This window comes from Thunnus maccoyii, chromosome 13 (genome assembly GCF_910596095.1).
Source record: "Thunnus maccoyii chromosome 13, fThuMac1.1, whole genome shotgun sequence".
Classification (NCBI taxonomy): domain Eukaryota; kingdom Metazoa; phylum Chordata; class Actinopteri; order Scombriformes; family Scombridae; genus Thunnus; species Thunnus maccoyii.
Window position 1 is genome coordinate 4378991 of NC_056545.1, and position 7819 is coordinate 4386809.

Genomic DNA, 7819 nt, shown 5'->3' on the forward strand with positions numbered 1-7819 from the left:
TTACATTTTATCAAATAGAAAAAGAAAGAAAGAAAGAAAGAAAGAAAGAAAGAAAGAAAGATACACATGAAAAACAATAGGGTCCTCGCCTTTAGGCTACTACTACTGTTTTACAGTAGTCCTCTGCCTTTTGGGCTCGGTCCCTAATAAATTCTTTCCACGCTTACACATGAGGTGAGTGTGTGCCGTGCCTTCCAGGTATTTACATTATGAACACTGTCATCATCCATCAGCTATTAGTGACATTTGACAGTAGCTGAATGATGAATGAAAGAGTAAGTGAAAGAAAGTAGGTTGGGCTGCAATGTTCAAACAAAGTGAGTAAATATATTACGCAATGACTTATAAAACTTTATATGTAATTATTTACTTTGAAAATGTTCCAGTTCTCAGGCCTCCTTTATAAGTCAATACCTTTTACAGAGTAAATGTGGCCACTTCTAAACTTCACAAGGACTAATACCCAAATACATGAAATAACAATGGGTGCATTTTTTCTTTCACTATTTATTTATTCTTTTTTACAAATCTACAATTTATAAACACCTGGAATTTATGTTATATCTTATTCATTGTCCAAATTTCACAGATGTTTAACCCTTACATACTTCATTTTTGACCCAGCTCAAGTATCTCTTTATAATTAGTCGTTATACCAAATTTTTAATCACAAATGTATTTGTCATCCATATTTATCTTATTAGTCATTAATAAACATGTGATTTATCCTGCATTAATATTTCAGAAAGCGAGTGTTTTTAGGTTTGACACTATTCATTTATAGAGAAAATACATTCACAATTACACTATATTATGATCTCATGTTATCTAAAACAGGAGAATATAACATAATAATATAATTATTTCTATTAATTTTATTGAAAGTGAATAATACAACATTTTTGGATGGTAGGTTTCATTATAACCATTAAAACCATCAATCAACACTGCCCGCAAACCACATGTCCCCCCTTTTCTGTCAACTGTACACGTTGAACTCTGCATTGAGTGTATTAGTCATAAAACAAAACAACAAACTGGTTTACAAATTTCAAACAAACAAAACTGCAAAAAAAACTTATTTTTATAGTCCTTTTTGCTGTGCAGAAGTTGCATCTCCCTCTCCTTTGTCCCCTTGTGGCAACTGACTGTAGGACTGCAGATCAATGAGTGTAACGGGTATAGAATGGACCCAATAGCAGCACAAATGACACTGGTATAAATTTTGCAGTCTTTATTTCACACAATGTCAAGGCAATAGTAGCACAGTCGGAGAAACACAGTTCTGATGAGTATGGCTCCATCGGAAATTGAACCCCGATCTTCCACTCCCACAGCGGACAAAGACCAGGGAACAGGCAGGCAGAACTCAGAGTCAGGAACAGAAGGCTGGTGGGTTTACCGGGGCAGAGATGAGGAGCGATGGTCGAAGACAAGCTGATCAGAAACCAGGAAGGCAGTCCAGTGATGAAGGCAAGATGACTTAGCATAGTAGCATAGACAATCTGACAAAGAGGGAGTGGGCCGAGGCAGCTTATATACTGGCTTGATTGCAGATGATGAGCAGGTGGGAGCGCCAGGTGAAAGTGGTTGAACTAATGAGGGGTGTGGCAGAGCAGAGAGTGAGACTGAATGATTGGATAATTCCCACAGCAACAGGTGAGGGGGAGAGCAGACTCTGACAGATGAGGGCATGATTCGGACTACTGTGCTGCTGTGGCTGGCGTGTGGGGAAGGTGGCCTTTCCTCCATTTTCTCTATGTTTGTCCTCCTCTTCTAATACTTTCTCTTCAACTCACCGTCTCCTGTCATCTTGGAATAACAGATCCACCAAATCACTCCTTCCACTCCACTAAATCAGTGAAACAGGGTCTCAGGTACTTTTTATAGTCCTATGAAAGCTGCAATCCACTAAAGGGAGGACCATGTTGGGCAACCACTATGCTGGTTGCCTGGGAATTGATGGATTTGATTCATTGCCTTGTACAGGCTTATTTGCAGGTACAGATGCCCACCTGGGTGCAGTTCTCGATGACAGAAATACACAAACATCCCAATTTGTAATTTCACCGTTTTAAGATTCCACATAACCACTCTTTACCTTGATTTGACTGCCGCCAGTGACTTTAAAATCTCTTTGAATAAATACAGGTCAAATTTGACCTGGAATGCCTTCTGTGTACAAACGTTCATACCAGCTGCCACTTTGAGAAAAGTCATAAAATTTCAGGCTTAAAGAATGTTGTTTAGGGTATTTCTACTGCTTTCAAATGTCAAAATGGGTCAAATTTGACCCGAACAGTATGTAAGGGTTAAGAACCTTGCACAGTGTCTTAAATTAACTTGTGCGACTGAGTCATAAAGAGACTTTGACCCAGTTTAGTTACAGGCCATATTAACAACTACACATACCATGTGATTTTCACTGCAATACACACAACAAACTGAATACAAATTAAAATTTTCAGCCTTAAAACTAGAGGGCTTCCGCCAAGACAAAGACAGAGTTGTAAGTTTTAACAATTAAGAAATCTGAATTTCTTTTGATTCTTTTGCACAGAAATAAAATGTTCTGAATGTTTAGTTTCATTTTTGATGTTTAAAATATTGAAGATTAACAATACAACTTATTAATAGGAAAATCACATACAATAATAAATGAACTATTAATTTAATTAATATAAAATGGAAAGACAACCACACAAAATAAAAAGCACCTGCCAAGGGCAGGTTGACCGAGTAAACACTGAAGGTGAACCGTCCGACTGATAAGACTTTATATAGATAAATGTAGTGGAAAGTGAGTAGGGCATTTAAAATTGAATGTTTAAATATGAAAAATCTCTTTTTCAGCTGAGTTACATTCAGCAACAATGTAGAATTGTACCTTTAGAGAAGCAGATCATGCTGGGACATGTTTGACAGTACAGTTAAAATCATTTCAACCCATTCAGGCATGTTCTGTCATGTGTGGAGCAGCCAGGACGCCTGATTATTTAAATGCCATTCAAATGTGTTCTGTTGACATGTTGGTACAGAAAACACTGCTAAAGTACAAGATGGCCTCTTGTCCTCGTTTGCTCTCCCTTTATCGTGAATGTTTAGCCTGTTATGTATCTGTGGTTACATAAGTTTGAAGGAGTGTGTATTTATGGGTGTGTGTGTGTGTCAGACTGTCCTTTGTATATCTAATGGTTTTCTTTTGACTTGTTGCACATTTTTGTGTTTAGCCACTGCAATCTGGTCCTTTTTTTAGTATAATATTTCAAAAGGTCATCAAATAAATACATTTTATTGTAATGTTTATCTATATTGACACCTGTAACATTTGGCTCTTGTCTAATTTTTTCTGCAAGCGGCTCTATTGCCAGTGCAAAAAAAAAAAAAGTGCAGAATGAAAGTGGGCAACTGTGTTTTGGACCCCTCCACAAAAATAAATTCCCCGTTCAGACTCCCTTTTGTTGTCACCGGCAGACCAGTTAGCACTAAATACTAATAACCTTTTTTTGAAAAATACCGAATATCTACCAAAGCATGTTGTTTATAATAAAACTTCACCAACTTGATCAGAAATTATAACATTAGTTGCTGTTCTGCTCGAACCACACTAAAGATAGGTTTCCATGACTATCTTGTAACTTATTGTATCATGGTGATGATGATGATGATTCACTTCTCTTTGTAAAGGCAGCTAATTGAGTGACTCACTGTAAACTAAAGGGAGTTTATAGAAAAGGATTCCCTGAGTTTGCTGAGTACAGCCATAGGTATTCCCTCATTGACGTAAAGCTATTGCCTGGGGATGAAGTGCATGTTTGCATGTGTCTGAATGAAGGGATGGGCTTTGTTGAAGTGGAGGGTGTGTATTTGAAGTAATTATTTGGGAGAGATAGAAATAGAAATTTTCTCACTGGCTGAAGACAGTAGCAACCTCAAACATGTATGTCTGTGATATAATTCATTTTTATTGCATGCATGTTCTCTGTTTTTGTTGCATAACAGGACATTGAGAGGTGATTATTAACAGTAGTTCTTATCATGGAGCGTACTGTACATGGCTGCTATCTGGATCATATGGGTGAATGTCATTTTTGATATCAGTGGTTCAATAAAGTCTGTCCTCATGGTTGTATTAAAACAAAAAGCCATGGGGGGCAATGGGTCTGTCACCCTGGGAACAGGGAACATGAGTGAGTGAATCGATGACAATCTGTCTATGTGAGATATTGTGTGTGGAGTGTTGACATTTTAGCATTAATACAAGAAAGCTAATTGAGTGTCCAAATTGTCAGGGGTAGCAAGTATGTGCTGACTAGATTTGATACTAATCTGCCCATTACAAGTTAAAGCCCCATGTGTAGAATTTGTACGTAATTCTAGCATCTTTCAGATTATTCTGATGATGTAAATCTGGACAATGGACAATTAAAAAAAGGTGCAGTCTGCGTGTTGCTTTCATCCCTTTATTCTCAGTTTTCTGCAATTTTCAAATATTATACTGTAGTAGTAGCTTTACTATTTCAGTATAGTATAAGTAGAATTCTTGGCCTGATGGTGGTGCTTCAAGAAAGGTCAGGGGGTCATCAAAATTACACTGGAGTAGGAACACTGCTTGAATGTCCAAAATGAAGTGGGTTCATCCTGTGGGGATGATGGATATCAAGAATGAATTTTACAAAAAGCCATTAGTTTTTTCTCTGTTGGAAGGTCAGAAGGTCCACCATTTTGGTCCCCAGAGGACGAAACACACTCATTCTGATGAACCGCTGACTTTACTTCTAGACCACCAAGCCACCAAGTTGTCATTTTTTGTTTTTAGTTAAATATCTCGACAAATATTGGAAAAAACTATTACCATGATATTTGGTAATGATCCACATAGGATGAACTGTAATAACTAACCTTTCATCTAGCGCCATCATCAAGTCAAAATTTCAATTTTACGAGGACTGTACTTTGGTTTATGACCAAATACCTGCAAAACAAATGACATTTTCATCAGCCTCTCGGATATACTTCGTGCTAAGTGCTAATTAGCAAATGTTAGCATGCTTACAAACCAAAGTAAGATGGTGAACATGGTAAACATTATACCTGGTAAACATCAACATGTAAGCATTGTCATTGTCAAGTAATTTTAATTTAATCTTGTTTTCAGATACCTTGTCATGTTCAAGGAGACATTTTGACATGATTGCGGCAGTACAAGTAAGGTCATGGGGTTATCAAAAATCTTAGGCTGTCAATCTGGCCAGTAGTTGACTAGTGACCCAAGTAACAAATTCTTGACTGACCATCCTTAGCCTCACTGCTATTGATAGCTTACATGGTTGAACATAGGAAGAAAAAGTCAAACAGAGTCAAAAGGAGATTCATTTCTCACAATATTCCCCCATACTAAAAATTTTCAAACTAAAACAACATATCTTGTTTTGTCTTTTAGGCTAGCCACAGCAAACATTTAATGTAAAACACTCAAATCAATGTCCAATGTCTGAAAGAGTTGCCAAGATTGAAGGAAACCAAATATCTTACAGACTATCTGCTTAATTCACCAACCTCAAGGCAGTCACATAAACTAGCTCCTTCTGACGCAATCAACCTGGAATGAGATCTCATTAAAAGTCTGTCTTGTTGAACTTGCAGTGAGAGTCAGCCATGACTGGAATGCGATAAAGTTAGCAAGTCACATTCTTCTTCTGTGCATGTGAGTGGTAATTATAGGGTTTGTAGAGAGGGATTCCCTCACTCAATGTTGAGATATGACTACCGTTTGAAATATTCCCTTGCTGACGCATTGTATGCACATCAATTGTTTCCATTAATTATTAAGATTAATTGTTTCCATGGTGTAGCAGCCAAGTGTGAATGGGATTGCATTTTTAAATGTAATGTCCCGCTAGCCTGTTACTATTGAGACTGGCATAAGATTTTTAAATTTAAATTTTTGAATAGATCTGTTTACAGATATTGTGTGTGTATCCAAAGCCTAATATATCTTATTCCTCTGTGCTGTAGCTTGTCCAAAAACTATTAAAAACACATCAGTGAGCCACGCCGTTGCACCATGACGAGTTTGGTCACATTAGTTTGTTTAGAAATGACTCCATAGACTAATAACAGTGATCACGTTTTTAGTCTCCAGAGAGTAGTCCTTTGTAATGTAGATGTCACTGGACATGACTGCAAATGTGATCACCCACCTGACCTTTCTTCCACAATCAGGCCACAAGTTCCCCTTGTAGAATAGAAATATTTAAATATAATGGATTGACTGCCTTGAGTTTTAATCAATAAAGTAATGTTCCCGAGGGAATGAACACTTTTGATTTTATCATGTTTAATTTTTTAGCTCCATATGTTGTTCACTTCCTTCAACAGATGCTAGGGCCTTTAGTTGTGACATACTGTCTGTGATAAAAAAAAAAAAAACCCAGTTTCACCCTCCTCATATGCAATTATTGGTATAATATAAAACTTGATTCATCTGCTGATTATGATGTTTTACGTGAGTCTGAAAGACTTTGCTCAGTGATTCTCTGTTATAGCAAGAAGATGAAGGTGAATGTAGATGGTTGAAGGTTTACGAGGCAGCAATCAAGCTTCTTATCAGTCTGTGAGCTCTTTCTGTGTCAAGTTAATAAGTAAGAACCACAGTCAAAGATCAAAGTCAAAGTAAGAAACTTCCTCAAGTAGGAGTTGAGGTTTTTTTAAAAAAAAAAGGAATAAAGCTGATGAAAGATTTATATTCTGCCAACATATGAAATCTTTTGTGCCTTTTTTAAGAAGTAAAAAAAACTGTAAAGGTTGCACCACATTCTTAAGACCATCTTATCAACCAAATGTGAAAATTGTAGAAGTTTTAGTGGAATTACTGATTTAAAAAAAACCCAAACATGAACAGCGATACCTTTATTTCTGCCTGATTTGATGCAGTCGCTTGAGAATTTAACATATTCTTGAAACACAACGATGATCCTGCTCAAATAGTGCCTCAGTTTCTTGTGCTACTTCTCCATTATCAGTACTGATTTGCTGACTGAAGTGCTGACTGAGCAATCCCAAGCCACTGGTGTCCTTGACACTAAACCAGCTCACTCCATAAAGTATATCATTATCTGTTTATATAACTGTTATATATCGTACAAATGTAGTCTATAGGGATGCTAATAAAAAAATGCTGAAACAACTAAACCTGCAGAGTAAAATCATTTTAACACTAGTATTCTTACAGCTACAATAGACAGACAGAGTTCTTCAGAAGACATATCAAACTTCCTTCTCAACTCCAGCTACCCAGATCTCAGATAAACAATGAATGTCACACACTTTTGCTTACTTGAAAGAAAAAATATGATGAGTATTGAAACACACGGCTGCAGCAGCAGATTGTAGCGAAGAACATTTTCAGCACATTAATCAAGTGTCTTTATTGCCGGGTCAGTCTAGTAAATTCTGTGACCCTTGCAGTGTCTGGATACTTTTTTCTTAATTTTCTCAGCGGCTAGCAGTTGTTGTACAGGTATAATAAATGTGCAAAAGTATCTTTAGCGGGATCCTGCGTTAAAGATTTGAATATTTCAATCAAAATATATTCAAAGTACCAAAAGTAAAATGACTCATTATGTAGAATGGCTCATTTCAAGAGTTGGATTATAATTATTGATGCATTCATGTGTAAGTATCACTTTAATGTTGCAGCTGGTAAACGTGGAGCTAATTTTAACCACTTTATGTTGCTTAATCTCTAATAATACATTATTTCACCATTTATTTGTTGATTATTATATATTTTGTATTAATAATCTGAATCTGCAAA